The 7,799-nt window shown below is 46.2% G+C and overlaps 1 pseudogene; it reads right to left on the bottom strand.

Moving 5' to 3' along the window:
• LOC111546502 lies at positions 1-1,594 on the bottom strand (annotated as a pseudogene).
• Between the last annotated feature and the right edge of the window lie 6,205 nt (positions 1,595-7,799).

The raw sequence follows: 7,799 nt of genomic DNA, 5'->3' as shown, positions 1-7,799 counted from the left end.
TCATTCCAAGCCTAGGGGATGCCCAGTGGCTTTTGCAAAGCTGATGTAGGCATACAGAAGAACAGTGATGCCTTTGTGCCCCATTTCCAGAGTGATCGAGAGCATGGTGCTGCCAGGTGGACATTGCAGCCCAGCTGGGCCAGCAGCAGCTTGATGATCTCCATGTGCCCGTGCTTGCTGGCACAATGAGGGCCATGGAGCCCTTGTTGTCCTGGAGGTTGACCTCAGCCCCACAGGCCAGCAGACCCTACACCATGCCGATCTGCCCAGTAACTGACTGCCAGCATGAAGGCCATCTGCCCCAGCTGACTGGCTTTGGGACTCACATCCTTTCAGCCAGAGTTCCCCAAACTGCATGTCCTCTGCTTCCACAGCCGTGAGGGCCACCAGCATGATGAAGGTATAGTCCCTTGTTCTGGCGATCCACGTTACACATGCGGGTGTCCAACAGCAGCTTCACAATCTCAAAATTGGAGTGGGACACGCTGTAATAGAGGACTGTGTTGCCGTTTCCATCTGCCAAGTTGATGACCTAGTAGAGGACATCCAGGGAGGTAGCCTCAAAAGCAGCTCTGTAGTCTCCCAGAGTGGCTGAAATGTCTGACTTCTGACTGGACACGCAGAACCACTTGCGCTGGAGGGTGTTCAGACAGAACCTCATATCTTTGCTGGTCAAAGCTTTGGGGTCATTTATATTACTTTTCAGTAAGTTGCAAGCAGACAACATCTTTTCACTTAATTTATGCCCCTCTCTGATTTTCACCTTCTCAGGTTTGCATTCTTGAAAATGCATTTCATCTTCCACCCTGGCAGACTTGAACCCTTCAATGTTAATGGCATAGTGCCCTTCGGCCATTCCCCAAGTGTCTTCAACCTCCTCTTCTTCAAGAGGATATTACTCAGTGACATCACACTCGTCATCTGACTCAGAGGAATAGCTTTCATCTGTGCCGACATCATCACTTGAAGTTGTTGCATACCCTCCATTAATACCAACAAACTGAAGATTCTTTTTCATGCCATTTGAATCTTTGTTACTGTCTTTCTTCTTCATGATGGGCTTTTGTGTACTTTCATTGTTTGTGCATACGGAGGCCAGCGGCCATCTGGTCGTCTGTCGGGTTCACTAGAGTCCGTGTACTTTCCTGAGCAGGGAAGGCGTCCTGGCTGCTGATTAGCTTTCCTTCTGAGATCCTCACCTCTGAGCAGCCTTCTTCCTGATGCAGATACTTTACTAATGTAGATTTCCTTTCTAGATAAATTTCCTTGTTAAAAAGGACAGCTTTTTAGAGCCATTCCTGTGTCTGCAGTTTCTCTGAATAACCAGCTCAAAATATGCCAAAGAGATATATTTTGGGGTGACACATTGTGGTCTCCTCCAGTCATATTTTGGGATGGTGTGTACTGAGCCCCAGCCATGGCAAAAATAAGACTTAAAATCACATAGGACTTTTATCCGTCAAGGAAGGCCTGGTTCTCCTCCTCTTGGCTAAGTGAAGAACTGCCTGTGCTACTTAACCAGATTCTTTTTAGATGAACCCTCTGTGACATACTTTTCCAGGAGCATTGCTGCTTCGTCATATGGGGAGCCCATCAGTGCTATAAATCTGATGGCAAATTTTTCTAAACCTGGGCACACAGGTTTCTCTCTGCCTGCAGTTTTTTTGTTTTTTTGTTTTTTTCCTGGCCCTTGGATCGTGACTGCCTGTTTGCAAAGGACAATGATTTGGGTGGGTGATGGGGGTGTGAGGAGGGGAAGGCTGCTGGAGGAGGTAGCTCTTATAGCAGACAAGGGGGGTCGGTAAATATCTATCGTACTAGTTTTCTGGGGCTGCCATAACAATTCACCACAAACCGGATGGCCTAATACAACAGAAATTTATTCTCTTACAGTTCTGGAGGCCAGAAGTCCAAAATCAAGGTGTTAGCAAGGCCGTGCTCCCTTCAAAGCCTGTAAAGGAGGATCATTCCTTGCTTCTTCCTGGTTTCTTGCCTCATCCTTGCTTCTTCCTTCCTTGCTTCTTCCTGGTTTCTTGCCTCATCCTTGCTTCTTCCTTCCTTGCTTCTTCCAGGCCTTCCTTGGCTTGTAGCAGCAGATCTCCCACTGCCACCTCCGTCTGCACGTAGGTGCTCTCTCCCTGTGAGTCTGTCTCTTAACCTGGTGTTCTTCACCAGGACACCAGTCATACTGAATTAAGGGCCCATCCTACTCCAGTATGATCTCGTCTTAACTAATTACATCTGCAACCACCCTGTTTTCAAATCAGGTCACATTTACATGTATTAGGGGGTGAGACTTCAACATATTTTTTTCTGGGGACACAATTCAACTCACAATAAAGCAGGCCAGCACCCACTCCCCTCAGGTGGACAGACCCTGAGGCACATATTCTGCACTGCCTCCCAGACTTCCTCCGTGGATCATGCCTAGCTGCCACAGCAGTGACCTGCCTGATAATGCAGCCTTTATTGGCTGCCTTTACCTTTTCCACTGCCCACTGGTGACCCTACTGGTGTTTCCTGGGATCACCTTTCACATAAACTGCTTCTCAAATACTTGTCTCAGGGTTTGCTTCTGGGGGACCATGATCCAAGAAACCATCCAAAGTCAAGGCTTATATTATGACAAATAATATACCTGCAGTTGCAACCCCTTGTCTTAACATATCCTGATACAAGATACTGGGAAATGCTCAACATGTACTCACAGGCACAGAGTACAATATCTCTGCCTTTTTTCCTATTGCAGCCCAGCAGAAAACAAAATACTTTCCTAAAGAGAGACTGGGGGGCCCAAGGTGAAAAGTGATTTACTCACTGGAGGAGAGAAAACAAAACCCAACAATGCACTAAATGCCAGCCTGGCCAATCACACACACACACACACACACACACACACACACACACACACACACACACAGACACACACTGTGCACTGCTCATGAGGAAAGCTGCTGGAAGTTGGAGTGCAATGCAGTGTGGCACCCCCCAGCTTCCCCCTGGCATCCACCTTGTTGAGGCTTTGCACATTAGAACATCTTTTCATTTTAGTTTGCAAACACCCCAGGGGAGGGAAACATGAAGGTGCAGATGATCTATTAAGGATGAAGGAGACATCCAAGAGAATCCCACCCAATATGTGCTGCTCCGATGGTGCAATTAGGATCTCTGGGGGTGCCACCATTTCTTCAGGAAGAAGTCAAGAACTATCTAGGCCACTGCTTTTCCCACTTTTAATCAAAATAATTTATGTTCATTGTAAAAACATTAAGTAGTCCTGAAAGGCTTATCATGAGGATTATGGGTTGAATTTTGTCCCCAAAATGAAGAAGTCTTAACTGCTGGCACCCACGAATCTGACTTTATTTGGAAATAGGGTCTCCGCACTTAACATGGGGTCGTTAGACTGGTCCCGTTTATAGTATCATTGGTGTCCTTACAAGAAGACGGAAATTCAGAGACAAAAACACACACAGAGGAGAATACCATGTGGAGAGAGAGGCAAAGATTGGAGCTATGCCTCTTCAAGCCAAGAAATGCCTGGATTATCAGACACTGGAAGGGTCAAGGAAGGATTCTGCCCTAGAACTGTCAGAGGGAACACTGCCTCTGCCAACAACTCGATTTCAGACTTCTGGCCTCCATATATGCAATAGAATACTTTTCTGTTGTTTTAAGCCACTCAGCTTGTGGTACATTGTTATGGCAGCCCTAGGTATCTAATACAATGAGAAACAATGGCCTCAGTGCCCCATTCTCCAAATCCTTGTGCAGATGCAGCCACCTGTAATTTAAATTTTAGATTTCTTTTCTTATTTGAATTATTAATTGCCATGATTTCTAATATTATGACAAGTTTATTGAGAAGGAGTTATAACACAGAGACGGGACAGGAGGAGAGAACGGGTCCTATTATTACATAATGAAAATACACACCATGCCACCGTAAAACATAGTATAATCAGGAGGCCGGTTGGGTGGCTCACCACTGTAATCTTAGCACTTTGGGAGGCTGAGGCGCGCAGATCACCTGAGGTCAGGAGTTGGAGACCAGCCTGGTCAACATGGTGAAACCCTGTCTCTACTAAAAATACAAAAAATAGCCGGCATGGTGGCAGTTGCCTGTAATCTCAGCTACTCGGGAGACTGAGGCAGAAGAATCACTCGAACCCAGGAGGTGGAGGTTGCAGTGAACCGAGATCACACCACTGCACTCCAGCCTGGGCAACAAGAGTGAAACTCCATCTCAAACAAACAAACAAACACATAATATAATCAGGAGATTTCAGGTGCGGAAATAATTAATTAATTGCAGTAATTGCAATTCTGCAGTCCAGGATCCTGACACTCACATACGTGACAGGCCTCACTGAGAAAGTATCTGTTGATGCAAGACCTAAGGAAAGGGCATGAGCCATGTGGACACCTGGGGGAAGGACATTTCAGGCAGAGGGAATAGTAGGTACAAAGGCCCTGGTTTGGGAATGTGTTTGGCATGTTTGAAGAAGAACAAGAGGCCAGGGTAGGAGACTGTCGTAGGAGGTGAGCTTAGAGAGGCAGCAGGGGCCAAGTCACACAGGGCTCTCTGTAGGTCCTGGTAAGGACTTTTGCTTTTGCAATTGGAGAGTTCCCAACAGATGACTGATAGGATTTGCTTTATGTTTATAACAACACTGGCTTCTGGGTTGAGAGATGGCTGTAGGGGAAGTGAAGGCAGAAACACAAAACCAATAAGGAGGGCACTGTAATGACCCTGGTGGGTCATTGTGATGGCAGGGTCCAAGATGTGGCACTGGGAATGGGGAGGAGTGGTAGAATTCTAGATCCGTTCTGGAAACAGAGCTGACAGGTAGGGCTACTGGTTTTGGTGTGGCATGAGGGAACGAGAGGAGAATACCAAAGCTTTAGGCCTGAGCAGGCCTGAGCACCTGGGAAAACAGATGGGGAGACTGCAGGAGGGACTGGTTTGGGAGGGGGAGAGATGGGGAGCTCAGATATGAACTTGTGAAGTTTGAGACGTGAATAGATACCCAGCAGAGGTGTTGAGCTGGGTATATGAGCCAGTGCTGGAGGAAAAGGCCTGTGTTGAAGACTGCACGTAGGAGTCATCAGCATAGAGATGGTATTTAAAGCCTTAAAACTGGGTGAGATCACCTAGAGTTATATAAATGAGTCAAAGATGGCCTCTGTGTATTGGCTCATAGATTGTTTATTATTTCTTCATTCCAGGCTAACACTGATTACTGCAGAAGCCAAACTCAAATTCTTACACATCCAATTATTTTAAACAAATTTTAGGCCAATTTTTAGCCATTCAGGGCCTTCCTGCTACATACCCATACCTTCCTGCTACATACCCAACAGAAACTATACCCAGCATCTGTTGGCCATTGATAACATAGAGACTTGTGGTTATAAGACCTCAAGTGCAGTGGCTCACACCTGTAATCCCAGTAGTTTGGGAGGCCGAGGCAGGCAGATCGCTTGAGCTCAGGAGTTCGAGACCGGCCTGGGCAACATAACGAAACCCTGTCTCTACTAAAAACACAAAAATTAGTTATGTGTGGTGGCATGTGCCTGTAATCGCAGCTACATGGGAGACTGAGGTGGGAGGATCACTTGAGCCTGGGAGGTGGAGGCTGCAGTGAGCTAAGATCCTGCCACTGATCACCAGCCTGGGTGACAGAGTGAGACTTGGTCTCAGAAAAATAAAGCCAAAAACAAAAACACAAACCTCAAGCCGTCCCTGCCCTTCAGAGCTCTCTGACTCAGAGATTCCTCATTGTGCTGCTGTGCAACACCACCTAGACACAAAAGCCTTGTTTCTGAACCTCCCCTCCCTCGGGGGTATCCTTGCCTTTCCTCCTCTCCTTCTGAGTAGCAATACATGTAGTGTGGTCTTTGGACAGACTCTTGCTGGAAGGGTCATCCGTCTACCCCTACGCAAAACTGTCAGAGTGTCACCATCACCCAATAAAATATGTGTGTGCTACTGCCATCTTATGGTCACTCTTTGATTAGTCCCCAAATCCCTTGAACACCCTAGGGAGTGAGTGTAGACAAGAAAAGGAAGAAGTGCAAGTGCTGAGTCCTGAGGCATGCCAACGTTTAGAAATTTCAGAGATGAGCAGGAACCAGTAAGAGAGATACAGAAAGGAAGGCCAGAGAGGTAGGAGGGAAACCAGGAGAAAGTGGTATTCTAGAAGCCAAGTGAGGAAAAGCTGGGCAAGGACAGGGTTGGACAGTGTCAGACACTGCTGATGGGTTCAGCGGACTGAGAAGGAGCTCTGGATGTCACACTACTGTCCATCGTTGCTTGCTGCTCACACCAAACCTGCTTCCCACTGTGGCTGCTCCAAAGTGCTGCTCTCCTGTTTCCACCTGTGCCGCAGCAAAGTTTTTCACAAAGGCCCAGAGAGCGTATGTTTTAGGCTTTGAGACCGTATGGGCTCTATCACAATTATTCAACTTTGCCACAGTGTGAAAGCAGCCATCGACAATATATAAACAAATTAAGAGTGGTTGCGTTCCAATAAAACTTCAGTTTGAATTTCATGTAATTTTCCCAAGTCACACATTTATTTTATTTTTTATTTTATTTTTTTACTTTTCCACTTCAACCACTTAAAAATGTAAAAATCTTTTGTCACAGGCCATACAAAAAAACTTGTAGTGGGCCAGATTTGCTGCATCCTGATTTAAATTAATCATATTCTCTCTTATTTTTATCTCCTTTCTTGAATCTGTCACCATATGACTTTTATTTATTTATTTATGAATGACAGAGTCTCACTCTGATGCCCAGGCTGGAATGCAGTGGCGTGATCTCTGCTCACTGCAACCTCCGCCTTCTAGATTCAAGTGATTCTCCTGCCTCAGCCTCCCAAGTAGCTGGGATTATAGGCGCCCACCACCAGGCCCGACTAATTTTTGTATTTCTAATAGAGATGGGGTTTCACCATGTTGGCCAGGCTGGTCTCAAACCCCTGACCTCAAGTGATCCACCCCCCTTGGCCACCCAAAGGGCTGGGATTACAGGCATGAGCCACTAAGTCTGGTTTATATAATTTAATTATTTCATTTAATCTAATTTATAGCTCCTATTTTGTGTCACTCACAGGTGACAGGAGAGAACTAAGACAGGTCACTTTACCCACTTGAGCATTTGATTGAGGAAAAGTATTCCCAAAAGGCAAAAGAACGCCTGCTATCATTTCCTCTGGATTAATTTCTCTACTTTTTGAAGTTTGTTGGCTTAGAATTATAACACTATGTAGACCAAACATTCAACAGATTGACCTACCCCTCTTTCAAAACAAAATATCCATAGCACCTTGTTACCTGTCAAAGCAAAAATGAAATATCAAAATCTTTCCAGTCGTGTTTTAATGACATCTCAGCTAAAAGTAAAAACAAAAAACCCGGGTTATTTATTTTATTTATTATATTTTTTTTGAGATGGAGTCTCGCTCTGTCGCCCAGGCTGGAGTGCAGTAGCCGGATCTCAGCTCACTGCAAGCTCTGCCTCCTGGGTTCACGCCATTCTCCTGCCTCAGCCTCCCGAGTAGCTGGGACTACAAGCGCCCGCCACCTCGCCCGGCTAGTTTTTCGTATGTTTTAGTAAAGACGGGGTTTCACCATGTTAGCCAGGATGGTCTCAATCTTCTGACCTCGTGATCCACCCGTCTCGGCCTCCCAAAGTGCTGGGACTACAGGCTTGAGCCACCGCACCCGGCCAAAAAACCCAGGTTATTAATAGACCTGTAAAAAGGCCTCCCAAGATTGGCACCAAGAGGGCG

This window comes from Piliocolobus tephrosceles, chromosome 20 (genome assembly GCF_002776525.5).
Source record: "Piliocolobus tephrosceles isolate RC106 chromosome 20, ASM277652v3, whole genome shotgun sequence".
Lineage (NCBI taxonomy): Eukaryota > Metazoa > Chordata > Mammalia > Primates > Cercopithecidae > Piliocolobus > Piliocolobus tephrosceles.
The sequence above is the reverse complement of the archived record's forward strand: the minus strand, read 5'-3'. Positions and strand labels throughout refer to the sequence as shown.